Source organism: Diachasma alloeum, unplaced genomic scaffold, assembly GCF_001412515.2.
Source record: "Diachasma alloeum isolate Michigan unplaced genomic scaffold, Dall2.0 Dall_scaffold_00327, whole genome shotgun sequence".
Lineage (NCBI taxonomy): Eukaryota > Metazoa > Arthropoda > Insecta > Hymenoptera > Braconidae > Diachasma > Diachasma alloeum.
This window is the reverse complement of record NW_021680466.1, coordinates 907,805-929,079: the sequence shown is the minus strand read 5'-3', so window position 1 is coordinate 929,079 and position 21,275 is coordinate 907,805. Positions and strand designations below refer to the sequence as shown.

At 36.5% G+C, this 21,275-nt stretch overlaps 1 protein-coding gene across 1 annotated transcript in view; it reads left to right on the top strand.

The window, feature by feature from the left end:
* Positions 1–85: 85 nt before the first annotated feature.
* The window catches only part of LOC107040371, a 69,847-nt gene continuing 48,657 nt past the window's right edge, over positions 86–21,275 (top strand). Inside the window, exon 1 of the mRNA XM_015260444.1 lies at positions 86–713. The gene's annotated coding sequence lies outside the window, so the exon portion shown is untranslated. The remainder of the gene's footprint in view (positions 714–21,275) is intronic.

Here is a 21,275-nt window from a genome sequence, read left to right as displayed (position 1 = left end):
CCCCCCCCCCCTTAAAATTTTAGTGGGGAGGCGCGCGCTGGCACTTGGCGCTGGTTAGCTCGCACAGTGGTGGCCCCACGTTGGTATCGTGCACCCCCGATACACGCGAGGTCTATTCGTTAAGGGACAGTATCGCCGCGTGGTTGATAAAATAATTATATGATAATTATTGAGGGATTTATCGATGAAATAGTGCTTTATTAATAATTGAAATACTGAAGATAGTGGAGTTATTGGATGAATAAATAATTGAAAGGAGTTGGTGGAGTCAGGATTATTATTGTGAGTTGATGAGAAGGATTGTGAGTCTTCAGAAGAGATGATGATGATGATGAGTGACCGATGAAGGATTTTTCGTTATTTTTGTATTATAATTGGGAATATTTGTGATTTGAGTGATTTGAGTGAAATTCGGGGGGGTTTTCAGTGAATTTTCTTGAGGATTGTTAATTCTTTTTTTTGGGGGGATGTGGAGGGACTGATTGATGACTGTTGGGTGACGGTCATGTGCGCGAGTGGATGATGATTACGGGATAACTTGGAGATTGAGGAAATTGTGAGGTTGTGTTTTTTTTTGTGGAGATCTGAGGATTCGCGAGTTCTGGGGGATATGAGGGGTTTGGAGGCTGGTTTTGGTGGTGTTGATATACAGGGATGGTGACAGCCTTGGGGAACACGAGACAACGGGGAGATTTCTCGTTGACGGATATAAGGTAATGATCACTTCCGCGTTGGTTATGACGGGGAAGGGGGAGGGGTGGTTTTTGGGGGATTTGTAGGCGATTTGGAGTGATCAAGGCTGGTTGGACGGAAATGAAGGTGAAGCTAGTGATAATATTGCGAAATTGATTCAAATTGTTGAGAATTCAATGGTACATTCTCCGGAATTTGCCGGATTTTTATCAATTTTTATGGAATAATTGAAATGAAATTGATCATTTTTATTGGCGACGTCATGAAGTGACGAAATTTCTTCAAATTCTAGTGGAATTGTCACCTGATCAAAATTTCCGCGAAAATATTGTCCAAAAATTGACCTGTTTTTGCTTGATTTCTGTTAGTTTTTATGGAATAATTGAAATGAAATTTAATTTTTTTATTGGCTCCTTCAGTAAATAACGAAATTCCTTGGAATTCTAGTGCGATTGTCACTTGATCAAAATTTCCCCTCCAAAATTGATCTTAAATTGACAATTTTTATTGTCAACTTCATTAGATGACGAAATTCATTGGAATTCCGGTAGAATTGTCTGTTGGTCAAAAGTTTCACTCCAAAACTGAAAGGAAATGGACAACTTTTATTGTCAATTTCATTAAATGACGATATTCCTTGGAATTCTAGTGGAATTTTCGCGTGATCAAAATTTTCCCTCAAAAATTGAAATGAAATTGATTATTTCCGGCCCTGGATTTCAGCACGCAGTATTTCAGATCCCAATGCTCATTTGTTATCAAATTTTCTGGGAAATTGCACACTAGCTTTTGAAAATTGCATCTGATAATTGCATAGTAGCTTTTCATTTATTCCTAACCAATCAAACATCGTGATAGATCCTCTCTGTTCAGTTGTGCCTTCAGCTTCTGCGCACCGCTTGGCCAAAATTCAGTCCCGGACAACAATCCGCCGAATATCCCTTGACCTCCAAAATTAATCGCAATATTTCCCTCAAACTTCCCTGCAAACAAATAAATGTGTCAAGTTTTGTAGAAAAATCTCTCGTGCTGCGCATTCGAGATTTTTAGTGTGCAAAACTTAACACCTTGATTTGTTTGCAACGAAGCTATGAGGAAATATTCTGATAATTTTGAAGGTCTCGGGGTGTTATAACTGACAATTTTTATTGTCAACTTCATTAGATGACGAAATTCCTTGGTATTCTAGTGGAATTGTCACTTGATCAAAATTTTCCCTCCAAAGTTGATATGAAATTGACAATTTTTATTGTCGACTCCAATAAAACCGAAATTCCTTGGAATTCTAGTGTAATTGTCACTTGGTCAAAATTTCCCCTCCAAAATTCATATGAAATTGACAATTTTTAATATCAACGTCATTAGATGACGAAATTCTTTGGAATTCTAGTGTAATTGTCACTTGATCCCAATTTCCACTCAAAAATTTTAGATTCCTCGAGTTTTTTTTTGGATATTCCGGCGATTTTGAGTGATCAAGGTCAGTTGAATGGAAATGAAGGCGAAACTAGTGAAAATATTGTCTGAAGATTTTCAAGTATATTCAATTAGTTGAGAATCAAATAATACGTTCACCTGAATTTACCCGATTTCTATGAATTGTTACGGAATAATTGAAATGGAATTGGGAAATTTTGATTTATTATTTTCCAACAAATTGTGAATTTTAAATTATGAAATTCCTTGGAATTCCAGGGAAATTGTCACTTGATAAAAAAATCCACTGGAAGTATTCAACTTTTTACTTTTTTATCACAAAAAAAACTAAAAATAAAACTTGGGCTGTTTGAAAATTCAAAATTATTTTTATCTGAATTTTTCTGATTTCCATTTATTTTTATGGAATAATTGAAATTAAATTTGAAGTTTCTACAAATTTTTTCATCAAATTGCAAATTCGAAATGACCGAATTCCTCCGAATTTTTGTGGAATTGACACTTGATAAAAATTTCAACTATGAAATAGACTCATTTGCATTGAAATTGGATGAAAATAGTGGCTTAATAGACTTCTATTATCGACAGTATTTTATCATCTCGACGAATGTCAGTTTGAAAATTTCAATTTTTTTAAAATGGAAAACACTTCCAAAAGTACAACATTGTGCTATTCCCCTTGGAAAATGGATCTAAAATTCCTTGAGGTCAATATTTAGGATGTTTTGAACATTGAGTGGTAGTGTTGGATTCCGTTAAATAAATACACGTACACAGATTTTATGTTAAAATAAATCTGATATTTATTTGTAGAATCGTTAATCAACTGTGAAACAGTGTGACAACTCGGACAAGTCTATTTCAAGAGATTTTTTAGTTACAAGAGGTTCTGCTATTGGGCAGACTCAGGGATTTTTTATAATGGGGGGAATGGCCCAAAGGTGACACGATTGCTTAGAATATGTATTGAGGGGATTCGGTTTTATAGTGTTATTGGGGTGAGGCCCCACATTAATTATATCATTAAGTATTTAAGAAATTCGGGAATCTACGTGAAATAGTAAAATAATATAAGCATGGTAAGAACAAAATACTGGGGTATACAACAGTAGTGAATATCGCCTCGTAATTCGGCAAAATTGACAAAGAAAGAAGATTGAAGGCATTATTTTCCCTCAGACGAAGAATGTTTATTTCGTTTGAATTGTTTACTCCTGAGATTTGAATTGAATTCAATTCAATTACATGCAAATGAATGTTAAATACCATTTGAATAACATTTACAAGTGGTTAGCTCATCTATTCCAGGGAGGAAATGAATTACGGAGTTACAATAGCAGAGAATTTTTGTCTCGATGATTTATTATTGGAAATTCATGAAAAAATCATCTTTGCATACATTTTTTTTTGTTTCTTCTTGAAAGTTTCATTTTTTCTGAGCAATATCTGAGGCTGTTTGCTCTTTTATGAATTAATTCAGCCGAAATTTGAATAATATTCACGATCATTTGAATCATCACCAAAAATAAAGACTCAAATTTCAGAGTGTCAATGAAATTTTTGAAAAAAAAGGATATCTCTGGCGAAATCAATTGAATTCTCTTTTTCAAAAATAATGAGACACAATGATTTTCGGATGTTGACTTTGACTATCATTTGAATGTCATTTACAATTATTAACATTGGGAATCCAATCTCATTCCGGAATTACATCTTGATTTTAGTGAAATTTTCAGGACAAAAAATTTTCTTTTCCTTTGCTGTTGAAAGAAATAATTTTATTCGTAAACAATCATTATCATCATTATTATTCACTGACGAACAGTCACTCAATGTATAAAATAAAATCCAATGCATTACAAATGAAATTGGAAAAAGAAACAAAAACAACGAAAACTACAATTCAACTTGTTCGTCATTTTTGGAAATCGTTCATTGAATTGAATTAACAGACTATCATTTAAATAACATTCACAACCATTAATATCATCAATCCAATCTAACTCCAGAATTACATCTGGATTTTAGTGAAATTGTCGGGAGACAAAATTGGCAAAAAACTTATTTCCACTGATAAAAAATCATCATCGTCATTTCTATTCACTCGCGAGCAATCACTCGGCGTATAAAATAAAATCCACCGCATTACAATTGAAAAATCAATTGAAAAAAAGAACATAAACAGTAAAAAAAGTTTTTTATTTTGGGAATTATTTATTAAACTGAATTAACATCCGAGAAAAATCGGAATAAAAAAAAACCTTTGTGACACAATTGCGGAGTTGCATAGGTGGTCGCATTTCATGCGGCGGCTGGCATCGGCTTCCCTTTAAAGAGTCTCAAACTCTTGTTTTTCGTTGACTCTTTGAAAATTATGATTGTTTGTCCACGGAATTTACAACCCACCGCTATCTCCCTGCGAGGAAACACGAGATAATAAAAAAAAGAAAATAGGATTTTTCGGGGGGAGCGAGATGAGGGAGAAAATTGAGACTGGGTTTTAACCGAGATTAAAGAAATCGGAGAATTTACGAGAAAATTTTCTCACCCTCGAGGAGTCGGTGAATCCAATCTTTCTCGGTATCTAGCTCCTGCGTTTTTTTTCCTTATTTTCTCGAGCAGTCGCGGGGGTACTTTCGCACTTAATCCAATAAACTGTGGTAACTGTGTTTTGCCTTAACAAATCTCAGTGAATTACTAACCTCTGTTTGATAGATGCCGCAGATAAGTTGAATTGAGTAGGAAAATTCAATCGTGAAAATTACTTCAACAATGTGAATTCAATTTTTCAGCCAGTTGAGGATGGAGGAAATCTTTAACATTATTTTCTGCATTGAAAGATTAATTACCCAAACTAATTTCAATTGAAAAATTCAACTTCAACTTCTTTAGTGACCATTTTTATTTCAAATTTTTACGCATCAGAATTTGAAAGAAAAGAAGAACGAATATTTTTTTCATTGAAAAATGATTTTTTGCATTTTAAAATTCACTGCTCCACTAAATTTTAATTGAAATAAGTCGGAAATTGCTCTTGTATTGCATATAGTATAGTTATTTCTGCTAATAAATTAGTAGTATGCTTCCGAATGGTTATTTTGCTCATCTCTCCCGTCTATTCTGTATAATTCATTGTTAATTTCATTTTATTAAATTGAATAAGATTTCTTTTCAACTAATTTTGTCAGACTTTCAACTTAGTTGAATGTTATCATCGTCATTATTCTCATTATCCCTTTCTTCGATACCACCAATTGTCTTTTCTACGGTTCTATCTCTCCCCCCACCCCTTCGATAAAATGTTAATAGAAAAATTTTATTTACACATGCCTGAATGAATTTGAAACATCACATTTGAAGAAACCATCAGAAAGCTCACTTTCAGGGAAATTCATGAAAAATTATAAATTTTCCACAATCATCATAAAATCAAATCACCCAACATAGCTATCGTAATCATCTTTTAACTTCGACTTAATGGTATTAAAACAAACATTTTAAGCTATGATTGGATTCATTTGAAGCATGATATTCAACGATATCCCTGAAGTTCCGATTCTAAAAAAATTGAAAATTTTTGCAAATGTTTAAATAAATCAAAATAACGATTATTGCTATCGCCTTCATCTTCAAACTCGGTCAAAAGGACATCCAAACAGATTTTTTAAGCCATCATTCAATCAATGCAGACCATTTTTTTAAATTATTGTGGGACAACCGATTTTAGTAAAAAATTCGAAAATTCAAAAAATAATTGATAAATTAAATTTGAATTAATGACGATCGATAGATCTCAACAATACGTATATTTGAGAAAAAAATATTCAAGTCCATTCATTAAAAAAAAAATAAACAAAAAAATTAATTACAACTTTGTTCTCTTATAATTAAATTTGTCTCCACTTCCAAATTTGTACACATCAAAATTTCAATCACTCGAAAGTCCGAAACCTCGGCCTGTTTCAATGTAAATGCCTGCACCGCATAAAATAACAATTCCATACGCCGTTTCTCCGACGAGTTTCACCCGACTTTTTCTTCACTAGACACACTCACATCGACCCGAAACCATCTTCCTGTACCCCCTATTCTCCCCAGTTTCCCCCATTTATTTATCCACGAGATTTCTCGCTGAATTTCCTGTCGATAACGAGAAAAAAAATCACAAAAACTCCCTTTTCCCGTTTTTCTAAAAACCGTAAAAAAAATTTGCAATAATCTCCGAAACATAACTTTCTATTTCATACTTTCGCGTTGTTTTTACGACGTATCCTCCATTTTTATTGCTTCGTATGTGCACACAGCCCCCCCCCCCTCTCCACCTCCAAAGAAATAATTTTGTTTTACCCCAAAAGAGAAACAATAACAGAAGTAAAATAAAGTGCGAGTGAGTGAGAAAATTCACCGCTGACGTACGACTTCTTAAGGAATATGGAGGGAAGAGTAGTCAGTGTGAAAAAAAATCCCATAAACTAGTGAAAAAAAGGGGGAAAAAAATACATCCCCACTGGGTGCCCAGTGCAGTTGAAGAAGACAGAAATCTCCGAAAATCTCACTGAGAGACAGGGAGAGACGAAAAATGGAACAAATCAGTTGTCGAAAACAAAGAGAAAAAAAATGCAGAGAGAGGCAGACGGAGAGAGAGAGAGAGAGAGAGAGAGAGAGTACCGCCGGAATCCCTCTTATGACGAACCACGCGTGATTTTTCTATTTCTTTTTATTTATTTTCCTTTATTCCATCTCCTCACCCCCTCTTTCTTTCTCATTTAAGACCGCGAGTTCTCAAATGTCTGCGAAAGAGAGACAAGAGTCATTATGAGTGAGAGGGGGCCCTAAAACTCGAGCCCCGAGGTTTTCATGCTTTATTACACTCCCGTATTTTATTCATTCTTATTTACATTCCACGTGTATTTAAAATTATTTATTTCCCCTGAAGGAAAAAAAATTCTTTAATCGTAAACAGTTTTCATAACCTCAAATTAAAAACAGGAAATTTCATTTCGTCTTTATTTTATGTAATTTTTATTACGTGCATTTTTATTCATTTCATTTTTGTAAGAATGTGGAAAATATAGGATGTACACCCGAATGATGAACGACGGACACATGTGAACAGTGTATCCCCCTCTTCTCGCCACATAAATACCTCAAAAAATATCTCAAACGTGATATGAGCATGAAAACAGCCTGTCTCCACTCAATCTTGCCACACTCTAGATCATCCAGAAAGTCAAATTTATCAATTTCCTCTACGTCCACCCTCACAACACCTCAAATAAATTTCGAGGTGGTGAAAGAGACGCCATCTTGATCGGCAAGTATCACCTGCCGTATCCGTTCCCCTTTCCCCAATTCTTTTTCTCTCATTTCTTTCTTCACTCTCGCCTCAGCACTCAATTTAAATCAGTGACTCTGCTTCTTCGGCTTCTCTTTAATTTTCTTGTCTGTGTGCAGTAACCCTTGATGGTGAAAAAGAGGGCCTTAGGCAATGCTTCTCATGCCCCCCCGGCCGGAGAAAAATAGTGGTGACCCTTGAAAAAAAAATGTGAAACAGAAGAAAATGACCAAGCTGTGGATAACGACTGGTTATTATGCTCGAGATAATTATCGATTTTAATTATCGAGTTGGGCCCTTACCCGGCCATTTTGAATTTAATGCCCCTGACGGAGACGAAATGGTGGCTCCTAACCTAAAAAAACGGGATATATGAATACATTAATTAGTCCAACGGGTCATTAGACTTGAAATACTCGTAATCTACTCTACTATCGTTGTTTCCCGTTATTATTCAAATTTTTGGTTATTCATGAGTGCAGAAAAATGCATTAATTTGCCGAGACAATCCCACCTGGATCTCATTAATCTATTAATAAATGATTAAATCGCATTCTGTTATTTCATCAGAAACTAGTTCTCATTTTTTTGTACGCGTAACAGTTGGTGATTCATTTCTACAAGCAAAAACAAATCCCTGATTTGATGATTTTTTGAGGTTATGATTGAGGTCGACAAGTTGGGGCAGTCATTCTGCCTCTATGTGTCGATGTCATCGTATTTTTTGCAACTCAAGGCATTTTCATCCATCAAATGATGAAAAAAGTCGATGGATCAATCATCGATGGATCAAAAAATTGATGAAAATAGTTCAACCGATCGATATTTCGCAAAAAAATAGTGTTTCACAACTCGTTTCACACCTCATGGCATAACCTCATAATTACCTCGACGAAGTCTCCAACGTCAACCAAACCCACATTCCAACCAGGAGTCCAGCTGTCCCCAGTAGTCTCAGCCCCCCTCCCACCCTGTTTCTTCCGTCTATTATCTACAATTTTTAACCACTTTATTTCTCCACTCCATTCCAATCTGCACACACCACCCACGCATTTATCCATAACTCGGCCCAACCTAGCGGTACATAACAATATAAAAGTGATGTTGTATCAAACCTCCAATAGACAAAAACAGGTAAAAGGACTTGAGGGGGGAGGAGGGTGAAACTAGACAACCTGAAAAGAGAAAAGACATGCGTCGCGTGCCAAAATGCTCTGCATTGAGAGACACCCGTAGGTTGTACTCCAATATGACTCCTAGGTATTCCCCCTCTCCTCTACAAAAACCAGATGTTTTTATTGTTAACCAACTAGGTAGATTGTAATCCATATAACTATATACGATCATGTATCTGGTGTCCAAGCGGTCCCGGGATAACGAACTGGATACTTGCCTCGTTATAAACCAAACCCAGTTGTCACTGAATACGTTTTCCTATTCATTAAAATCCTGAACGAATAATTCTGAACCAGTTTCTTTTTTTTCTATGATGTCCATTATCTGGTTTGCCTTTTATTCCTGGAGATATGCATGGGAGAGTCCCTGCTATGAAATTGATCGTCTCAAAATGACAATCTCTACCGATATTCGCACGCATGCGTGACAAATCAGGACCGATGGAGTAAGGCCCATTTTTTGCTAAATGGTTTTTTCGTCAATAAGTCCCATCTTTACTGAAAATACATTCTCAATTATATATTTCATGTTTTCGAAAATAAGGCCCAATTTATTACTGATGCGCCATCGGGCCCAATGGAGTAAGGACCTTTTTTGTAAAATACTTTTTTCATCAGCAAGTCCCATCTTTATAGAAAATACATCCTTAATGACATATTTCATGTTTTTAAAATAAGGCCCAATTTATTACAGATGCGCGATTGGGCCCAATTCGAAGTAGGGTCAATTTTTTTACTTCAAATCTATTGTTGATAATTATTCAAGAAATGAGATGCAATTTAGAGGAGGAAGGATCCTTCATCGGACCCAATAAAAAATAAGGCCCATTTTTTCAAAATGATTAATAAAATCGTTCACTTGTAGATTTACTATTTCTATTTTTATATAGTCGACATTTGGTAGAGTTGATTACCCTCAGCCATCACCCAGTCATCAACAATGACTGATGCATCATTTGTTGCGGGCGAAGTGCGACTGGACCCCTTGGTCTTAACCTCTGTATCTAGCCAAGTGGTAATAAATATGTCACTGCTACCACCACCCGGTGTTGGAACTCGTGTGACTACCAGTCTAGTGTGTTGTACTTCTAAAAGCCGACGCCAAGCCCTCTCTCTCTCTCGCTCTCTTTCGCTCGCGTGGAGCACTTTCACGCCTTGTGCGCCAGGGGATTCCCCTACCTCATCTGACCCTGGGCTCACCAGACTCCCGAGGAAGAAACAAAACAATATAAAAAAAAGGGACATGTCCCACTCCCCGCGGTGCCGTCACCTAGGTCTCAAGTTCGGACAGTGTTTCATTAGAAAATGAAAATGGCAAGACCCCACCGCCTGATGGGTACCCTCAATGATCGTGATTGAACACATTCACAGTGTCTGTCCCTTATCACGAGAGAATAAACCACAACTGTCGATTGGTAATTAAGGTTATACCTTCGCTGAATCTTTGCGACTTTTTTCACTTGAATAAATGTCAAATTCTACGAGACTGGGATTGATCAAGGTCAGTTGAATATAATGCAACGTAACGAAGCATTTTCTTCCGTGAGGCCCAATTTACACTTGATGATCGATCAGATGCCAATGCGTGTAAGGCCCATTTTAAGCAAAACATATCTTCAATTCTCATTAATTTTTATCTGAGTCCCAGTTATATTAGATGATCAATCAGGCCCAATTTCATTTAAGGCCTATTTTTTATAAAATACGTTTTTGTCAACAAGTCTCATGTTTACAGAATATGCATTCCCATGGCATATTTCATGAAAATGAAATAGGACTCATTTTTGAAAATGAGTCCTAATTATTTGAGATGGGCGATCGGGCCCAATTAAACGTGAGGCCGATTTTTCTCATAAAATTACATTTTTTCTATTTTTCTAGATAAATAACCTGGTGTTACGCAAGATACATTTTTAATTATTTTCTCAATAGTTTTTGAAATAAGGCCCAATTCCGGATAAGGCCCATTTTTATATGAAATATATTTAAAAAATGATCGATGATGAGTATCTCAAACTTTTCGAATACATTAACCAGAAAAACCGTGTATTTGGCCATTTCAACACGTATTCCAATATATTTCCGATAAATCGGCAAATGTTTTTTAATCCATCACCTCGATTTCATTAAATATCCCGCATTAATGCAGCACGTGAATGTACGACCAGATGTTGAAGTTTCCCGGTCTTTCTCGTATTCTCATATATTTTTTTTGTTTTTACCAGAAAACGTCAGTGAATGTGCTGACGAAGACCACCCACCGGGTCGACGTCCTTAAACCGTCAAAACGTTGTCGGCGTTTCACACTTTTTTGGCAGCACTCATTGATTTTTTTTGCTACTTCGATAACAAAAATTAAATCGAGTTGGAGAAATTTATGATGAATTATGCAGTGTCACTGACCCGAAGATTGCCAAATAATGAAAATAATGGGATTCATGGGCTCCGGTGGTTTTATAATTGTTTCGGAATGAATTTATATGCTAATCGACTGATTGATGATAAAGGGGAATAATTATAAATACAGGAAAAACAATTGTCTCTCGGGTTATTGGTGAGGGGGATTTTAGTCGTGATCCGGTCATTGGCCCAGTGTGACTTTTTTAAAAAAGTCTCATTCGTGTTGTATATGCCTGTATCACGTTGTAATACTTCCATCGACTTTAAACTTCCTCGCATGTGTTTTCTCGCGAGACGATAAATTACCTTGAGCGCGTGTTGTATCGCGCGCCAATTCCATCTCTTTCTCTCTCTCGCTCTGTACATTTTTACCATGAGGTGTACACTGAAATAAGGCCCAATTTGTACGTGATACTATGCCCAGAAATAATTCATTTTTATTCACTTAATCCCGTGGCGAGAGGTAATTTTAATAATTCCGAGGCACCACAAAAAATTGAAAAATAAAATGTATTATTCATCTTTTGGGCCCTCACAACGTTGGGCCCAAAAAGAATTTTTTACTTTCAATTTTTGTGAATTGATATGGATGGGAACAGTAACGAGTTTGAGAAAATTCAGCCGCTCTTGGATAGTTCCCGCAAATGTATTCTATTGGGCCCAAATTTTCAGTCCCCCTTTCGTAAATGAAGACGGTGTATTTCGAATGGACAAGTCGGTGCTATTGAATCGAATAAATTTAAATTTTTCACGGCGAGAGATCAATCCACACGAAAAGTGACTCCACGATGAAAAAGTGACAATTTTTTCTCCGAGGCATGAGGCCCCTCTCTCATTGTTATTTGAAATTCAAAAAGTTTCAGCCAAAACAGTTAGAATGGATCCCGAGTATTGTCGTAAATTGCCCATGGTTTTTCTGTATTCCATTTGAAAACTCCGTATGAAAAAAGTTGTCCGATTTTTAAAGTCCTTTCGCCCCGGTGTATTTGGGAAGGCCCCGTGGGCCCCACCGTCCCCCCTCCCCTCCTCTTTCTCTCGTGTTCGTCTCAATAAGGCGAGGACAGTTCCCCAAATGCTTCATCGCTATTTCACCCAAACTTGAAACAAGCGCCAAACAGACTCTGAAAAAAAGTACCGCGCGAGGGGCCTTATACCTGTAAAAACAATGTGAATCTCACTGATCACCTTGGAGGGCCTCATCCCATTGTTTTCGTTTGTTTTTATTTCAACTTCTTCAGGGAGTTTGTTTCTTTCGTTAAACTCAGAAAGTCAATCGGTCTATTCAGGAGATTCTTGGGTTGATCCGCGCTGAGAATTTCGTGTCGTTTTGATTTTACTCGCGAAACCTGAATTCCAACAACGCGGTGGGCCTCAATCATGTAAGGCCCTCATCCCATCTCAACCCCCTTTTCTCGGTGATTCCGGAATCGAGAGTAATTCAAATTGTTTTCGGTCTTTCGAGAGAATTCGTATGAAGAAATAAAGTTAGCGAATCATTTTTTTTTCATAAGACCCAATTTATAATGACCCATCAGGACCCATCAGGCCCAATTCAAAGTAAGACTCATTCGTCGAAAAAATACATGTTTAAATAATATTTCCAGTTGAATCTAGTGGTTAACAAATTTCTCCGTATTTTCATTTTTTTCCCCCAATAAGGCCCAATTTTGAGAGTTCAATTGTCCGAACGAACTCGTTCTTTTCGAAATCAGGAACTGGGGTGGGNGGGGGGGGGGGGGGGGGGGGGGGGTACAAATATTGACTCTTTACTCTAAAGAATATAAGCCATGGAATAATATCTTATCTCTCCGAACTTTTCTACCATACCGTGTTAATTGTTCGATACACATTGTAGCCCCCGCACATCCGGAAGCCGGCGTCCCGCGGTGCCTGCGTCTAATCAACTAATTATGGTGTGACACAGAAGGTACAACCAAGAAGAAAAAAAATATATATTTTACCTCTGATGACCGTTTGCCCCGGGGGCCCGAAATATTTGTTTTTTTTTCTTTTGTGGTGGGGGGTCCACAGGGCCCCAAGCACGTGCGCACAATTGGAGTCGTTTGGAGGACGATTTCCGCCTCAAAATGGTCAATTCTGTCCTCTCGTTAATAAGATAATCCAGTTATCAGTATTCAATACTCAAACTGGATACTTATCACGTGCCCTTACGTACGATCAGTGGGTGGGGAAGCGGGGGAAGGAGAAGTGAGGAGCGAGGGGGATCGTAAAGCGAGAAAAGCGAGTTCTACCCACGCAAAATGAGGTCGCGTTGTTACACAGCCGGGTGTGTCTCTTGAACTCATTGTTTTCGAAATTATGATATTGCCAATATTAATATTTATAATCGTGTTTTTTGTTGTAGAGTTGATTGAGAGGTTTGATACAAATGGCTATAAAGAAAATGGATTTTTATGCTGTTTATCATAATTATTGTCTTGCATTGCCAATGGTTTGGGACTTGTTTATGATTTTCAATCTAATCGGTTTTTTTTTCCTGGGAAATATTCAGCGATTGACAATAGATGCTAAATCGTTGTTTTGATGTTTTCTTGATCTGGCACAATTTGCAAGGCCCATTTTTCTATATAACGCATTTTTTCATCATTTCTTTTCTTCGATCAATATACATTGTTAAAAAAGTTGATATGCCGAATGATTTGACTTCGTAGGGCCCACTTTATAAGAGACCTTCAATCAGGCCCAATTTTACATGAACTACATTTTTCGGTGTTATTTTCGCATTTTTCGGAAATCAGACTCCATTTGGGTGAAAATATCAAAAAGGCCCATTTTTTCACAAGCAACATTTCATCACATTTCTCCCTGAAAAAAGTTGAGAGGCCGAATGATTTGAGTTCGTAAGGCCCACTTTATAAGAGACGTTCAATCAGGCCCAATTTTACCCGAAATACATCTTTCTTCGTTATTTTCACCTTTTTCGGAAACGAGACTCCTTTTGGGAGAAAAGAGCAATAAGGCCCATTTTTTCACAAGCAACATTTCATCACATTTCTCCCTGAAAAAAAAATCCGATAGAGCTGTTGTTACCCAGCTGGGTGTGTCTCTTGAACTCATTGTTTTCGAAATTATGAGATTGCCAATGTTAATATTTATCATGGTGTTTTTTGTTGTAGAGTCGATTGAGAGGTTTGACACAAATGGCTATAAAGAAAATGGCGTTTTATGCTGTTTATCATAATTACTATCCTGCATTGCCAATCGTTTGGAGCTTGTTTATGATCTTCAATCCACTCTTTTTTTTCGTGAGAAATATTCAGCGATTGACAATAGATTTTTAATCGTCATTTAGATTTTTTTTAATCTGGCACAATTTGCAAGGCCCATTTTACCATAAGAAACATTTCATCACAATACCACCTGAAAAAAAACCCTCACATAGAGCTATTATTTTTTTTTTTTCGTTAAGAATAATTCGAACAATAACATTGCAATTTTCGTCGGATGATTGAACCCAATGTGATTAGATTTTCATACGCACATGAGTCTACGGTATTCAGGTTACAGATTTGTCAACATCTTGTGAGGGGCGGCGGAGGGAGGGGGGGGGGCATATACACCCAAGGCACAACGGCGGAATGTCGTTCGCGAGACCAGTCCTCCACTTACCTTGTTCCTTCTCCCTCTCTAGCTCCTTCTCTATTGACCATTTCTTCACCCCTCTTCATCGCTAGTTGGGGCTTATGCGCTCCATGGAGTTCCGGTCTGACGTTCCTCGCCTGATTAGTTGCAGGATATTTCCGAGTCAACTGGCGCGATAGAAAAATTAATTAAATTCCAATGCAAATGTCGAGGGGCATGAGAGTGATGTGGACTGATGTCATGGAAAGGAGGTTGAATATTATTTTATCGATCGTGGTTGAGGGATTTGCGAGGTAGGAAAATTTATTTTTATGAGAAGGGTCAATTATCTGTATTAGGACTGATGATTTAAGATTCAGAATTTCAGTTTTACAGGCCAAACGCCGACTTAAGACGATGAATACAGATAACGAACTATTTTATACCCTAAGGCCCAATTTATATTGCATGAGGAAATGGGCCCAGAGCGGAATAAGACCTATTTTTATCAAGTATATTTCTTCCATTATTTTTCATTCAATTATAATGCATTTTTGAAAACAGTAAAAATCGGATCATTTTCTATCGTGAGGCGCAAAATTAGCAGAAAACCATTAATAAGACCCAATTTGGAGTGAACCCTATTTTCACTGAAAATACATTTTTTAATCCCCGCTTTTACAGTTTTGGCGAATCGGGCAGATTTTAGGATAGAAGGCCGATAAGGCCCAATTCATAGTAAGGCCCATTTCCCCATAAATACACTTTTCATCATTTTTTGGTCAATTAACATACACTTCAAGAAAAATGCGAAATTGCATCATTTTATTTCGTAAGGCCCATTTTTTCAATAAAATTAGTTTTTTAATGATCCTTCTGTAATTGAATTTCATTTATATCGTTTAAATTGAGAATTATTTCATATATTTTAATCACTCGTGGGTAATTAACAAAATCATTGAAGCATGCATAAAGCCGTGAATATCTCGTAAAAATCGATGAAAAATTTCACCACCAAAAATTCACCTTTTGCGGTTTCCACTAACAGATTGAATCCCGACTGCAGTGTGACTTTGACCGATAGCTCAGCGTGTGGCTCGTTATCTTAATGCATGTGAAAACGTTCGAATGAGAGAAATACGAGGAAAAAAAAAGGTTGGGGAAAGGAGACGACGACAGAAAAACATCCGAGTCTGGTTATAGGTCGAAAATCTGAGGCCTATACACGGTTATAGACCTGTCTGTTATGACTTTTTTTCCCCATGTTCTTTTTTTTTGTCTATATCTCTCGGGCTGGAACAAATGAAGTCCGGCTCGGTTTGTGACAAACGAGCGGCTCGCCCCCGAAACGTCAGTCAAATTGGAAGACTCAGACCGAGGCAACATTCCATATTACGCTTCACATCATTTGGATTTTAGAAGTTCGAGTAAATTTTTTGGGGATTAACATCCTTTCAGGGATAATTGATCGATGAAAATTTAAGGCCAAAACAGTCATCAATTATGGGAGTGTAAAATGAATGAGATGATGTGAAATTTTGACCCTTATGAGATTGAGAAAGTCGTCAATAATAATTTTAAAAATCTTCATAATTTTTTTCAAATAGTAGTTGATGTTCTTTTATTATGCCCTTTCTCCTGACATATTCGATATTCCTTTTTTCAATCAATTGTTTGTAATCATTCTCATTGCAAAAAGCAATACAACCAATGAGAATCATACTTCCCAATTTATCAACTGTCAATTTTTCATATTACAATACATGATTTGTCCATGTTTTAATTTCTATGCTCACGCAATAAGATTTTAATCATAATTACAATTCAGTTCCTTCTAGACCTTTCTAACATATTTCAAAGTGTGGATTTCTGTGTGAGTTTTTCAGTGTTTGTTGATACTCTGGTAAAAGTCAATTTTCAGTTAATTCACACGGTAATTAAATTAATCTGTTGTTCTTCTCATCAATATAATTCCGTGCTATAATATTGTCATGTCGTGTTTTCAGCACCAAATTAAAAATGAAAACTTAATTTGGAATATTGAGTTACAGTTTCTTTTTATTCATATCAGAAATTTTATATTTGGATATTAATATTATTTGTTCAAAGTAAAAAAACCAATCATCATTTTCACTATAAATATGAGATAATCTCATAATTCTAGCTATTAATTCTAATCAACATTGTTCGAGGAAAACCTTGCTAAACACAATATTAATAAAGTAGAACTATTCTGTTTCCCTGTGACCTAAATGATTTGAACAATTCTGATTCGTTTATTCATGTTCCATAGAATGGTATTAATTCTCTTTTGTTTGTTAGGCGGGCTTCATAAAAATTGGATGCAAGACGATTGTACTCATAAAAATCGCTTTACTTTCTCGATTCGTTCGAGATATTACCCATGTTTTTTTTTCGAAAGGATATATACATCGTTGAAAATATATTTTCGTCTGAATTCTATTTATTATTCCGTCGTCATGCGACTGTTTCCGGCTAATCAATGCATTTTTTTTCCACCCGACTTTCATACAAAAATGGTTTATTGTCGTGAAATCACGTTCTCATGCGTCTCAACGATATCCAAAGATGGTGCATGCGTGTTGCCGTCGTTATGTTTATTAAAGACAATAGTTAAGTGTTGGTCGAAAAAGGTGCGAAATTAAAAATCCACGATTCAACGGATATATCCGATATATGGGTATACAACGCTGGTATGTAATGATGATTTCTAACAACGGGCACGTACCATTTCGAATGTCACGGCGGGAGACTGAACGTATTGGTAATACAAATTGGGAGAATATGTCAGCGATGTATACCTACCACTGAATACATTCAAAAATCATAATTCACTCGTCATATCACTTTGGACTATTTCCAATTTTTTAGACATAAGGCCCAGTTTATGATGAGGCCCAGTTAAGAGTAAGGCCCATTTTTATATTAAACCTTTTTATCCATAGCCCTTGCTCTCTAATCCCCCAATGAACATTTTTCCTTCTTCATCAATTTTTTTGCAAATAAGGCCCAATTTATGATGAAGCCCAATTAAGAGTAAGGCCCATTTTTTTATTAAACCTTTTTTCCACAGTCCTTGCTCCCTAATCTCTCAATGAACATTTTTCCTTCATCAATTTTTAGAAAATAAGGCCCAGTTAATGATGATGACTAATGAAGAATAAGGCCCATTTTACATTGCACCCCTTTTCCCCTGTGATTTTTGGTCTCGAATCTCCCAATGTACATTTTTCTTATTTCATCATTTTTGGAAATAAGGTCCAATTTATGATGAGGCCCAATTAAGAGGAAGGCTTATTTTTACTTTAAATCCCTCTTTTCCATAGTTCTTGCTTTCTAATCTTCCGATGAATATGTTTCCATAACTTTTTTGGAAATAAGGCCCAATTGGTTTTGTGAAAAAAATATTATTCTCCACTTCTTCAACAACTCAATTGTCTTTACGTCATAAATTAAAAAAACATCGTAATACTTGACAAATGAACATCTCCAGTATCTCTCATACCCCAAGAACAAGAAAAATTCAACCAATAACCCAAAACAACAACAATAACAACAAAAAAGTCGACACGAAAGAGGAAAAAAGGAGCAAGTCAGGAGTGGGTGGACGGGCGGGAAGCGCGGAGGGGGTGGATGCACACAGAAAGGAAACCCAAGGAAGGAAGAAAAGGACCGAAAAGACACGCACGTAAAGTGATTAATGGACTCTCCACCGTCGAGAGCAGCAAGAAGATCGGTCCGGGGCAGAGGGAGGGGAGAAGAAGGAGAGGAGAAGGTGGGGTGGGATAAGATCTCCGATGGAATTCTCTGGGCTTTTATATTGGATTTCTTTTAAATTCGTTACTTTATCCGGCACTATGTTAATAGCAGAGCCGATATGAGAGCTCGCGGTTAAGAGCGGTTCATTTATCATTCGCGTTTACCTTACCCAGCATATATAGTCCTTCTTCTTCTCCTCCGGTGCTGGATATGCAGAGACTTTGACTTGACTTCTTTTCTCATTCTTGTGTTCTTTTTTCACTTGGGTTCTTCAGTCCCTTTGCCTCTTATTTTCGTGGAGAATAAGGAGTTTCAGGTTTGCGTGAAGATATTGGAATATGAAAATCTTGGTCGAGTAATCAATCATTGGAAATGGAACAAAATCGTCTTAATAGTTATTTTATTGATCACTAAGAATATATTTTTTTCGTCTTGTTAACCTTTAAAAAACAGTGATTCGCTCATCACACCGCCCCTGCCATAACCTCTGATTGGTTCAATGCTCGCGCATGCGTGCGTCACTTCGTTGCGTGCGCAGAAGTACTGGGGTATGAAGATCTTCCATAAAATACGAATCATCTGGCAAATTTTTCTGAACTGTTAAAGAACATTATGATTTAGCGCTGAAACTATTCCAAATCTGGAAAAAAAAACAATTGACGGGTTCATTAAAACTCCCCGGACACACGATCTGATTAGCCTAATGCTCGCGCATGCGCGTACCACTTCGTTGCGCGCGCAGTGACTTGGTCCTGTGTCTCTTAATCCAGATTGAAAATATGTAAATATATCCCAGAGTCCAGAAGGGGGTCCAGTTATCTTTTCTCTCGCTAACTCTTTATTTCTCTCCCTCCCAAGGGGCACCCAGATGTCCATTCTGTATTCCCCGTTGAAAAAGTATTTTAATAGAAACGATTCATCATTCCTACGGCCTCCGTTGCGACTCATTTCTAGAGGATTCGTTTTTTCCTTCTCATTTATGGCTTTTGTTTTTTTTTAAGTTATGAATCCTCAAGTGCCCTAGGGCATTTACAGGTATGGCCTGTTTCAATTTATCTGTTCTATCAATTTTCGTATTTTTTACTGAAAAAAAAGAGAGAATATCTTACGAATTTTTAGGTTTCAAGTTAGGTTGATTTTTAATTTTTTTAATTTTATAAAATTTGCACAATCAGGAGCAGGATTTAATCTCAATCTCATGCAAAATCTAAATTTTTCAATATTTCCATATTATAGAAAAATATCAATTCCCACAAAACTCTTCTCAAAATTAACAACAATAAAAATTTACCATAAATTATCCGTAGAATACAAAACCGATAATAGTATTATCCCCCATAAAATTATGAAAATTACCAGACATAAAATTAATTCAATAATACCCACAGAAACATAACCAAAAAATCAATATCCATAACAAACAACGCCCTCTCCCCGTCGTCGAAAAAAAATTAAACGAATCGTCTGGCGTTCGTCACAAACGAGATTTCGAAAATCCGTTATTTAAATAAGGATCTCCCTCCCCTCTCCCCTCGTAGAAAAAAAATCATAAAAAGTGGGTCTGAATAATTTTATAAAATTAATAGTAAAAAGGGTACGTACGCCCGGACGACGTCTATTATGCGCATATGCAAATAGATTTGAGGGTTGGAGTTTTATGGAGAAAATAATAATAACAAGAAAAAATAAAGTGCAATGGGGGGGGGGAGATGAGAGCGAGAGAGATGGACAAATGCAGAACAGAACAGGAAAGAAAGAGGGAGGGGGAAAGCCGAAGGATGACGAGGAGAGAGGACCCCTTCTGCAGCCTGCGGGGCATTAAAACTTCTGAGATTTATAGTGGCTTGCATATTATAGTGGCTTGCGGTCTCGTCCAGTCGACTCTCCATCCTCTTTTATTCAATATATATATTTTTTTCGTTTGGTTTTCACAGTTTTATACAACTGCACATGTGCGACAATTCGAAAACTTGAAATTGGAATTAAAAATAAGACCCATTTTTCCATAGCGTACATTTTCGAGCAGCCTTTTTTAGTTGGTTTATCTGTGAAGATTTGGATCTCCAATTTTTGGAAAATGAGGCCCAATTCATAATACAGAATTGATAAGGCCCACTCTAAATAAGGCCCATTTCGTTTTTTTATATAAGTAAATTTGTTAATTTGCCTTGATAAATTAGGATGCTCTCCAATTTTTTGGGAAACGAGGCCCAATTTATAATGCAGGATCAGTCAGGCCCATTCGAAATAAGGCCCCTTTTTATACCTTGTATTTTCAAGGGTCCTTTTGTTTCATTTATCGATTAATTTTTGGATCTTCTCCATTTTTTGCAAATGAGGCCCAATTCATATTGGATTGATAAGGCCCATTTTTTACATTAGTAAATTTATCAATTAGCCTCATCGTCGATTTTAGGTAATTGATGAAACTTTTGCTACATAAGCCCAATTTACAAACCATCAATGAGTCCCAATTTCGCGTAAGGCCCATTTTTACATTGGATGCATTTTTGAATCATCCTTGCTATCCATTCTGTCAATTCAATTTCATTCAAAAGAAAATTCCAAACCAGGTAATTTTTTCAGGCTAGGGATGAGAGCCAGATTTGTGTACCGTAAATTGGCCTTCGGCGGGGCAATTAGCAAACAGTCGTAAGTGTTACGATTAGATGTGTTTAGTGTTGTCGGGTAAATTTTTCATTGTGTGGAATGATTTCTTGGGTAGTTGCAATTATCGCATTCATAGCGAAAAAACATTCATACATTTTTTTTAGTATAATATTTTTCAAAATTTTCAATGCGATTTTTATCGCTCACCAAATGGGACAGAATTTAGATCAGAGGCGATATGGTATTATGCATAAATAAGTGGG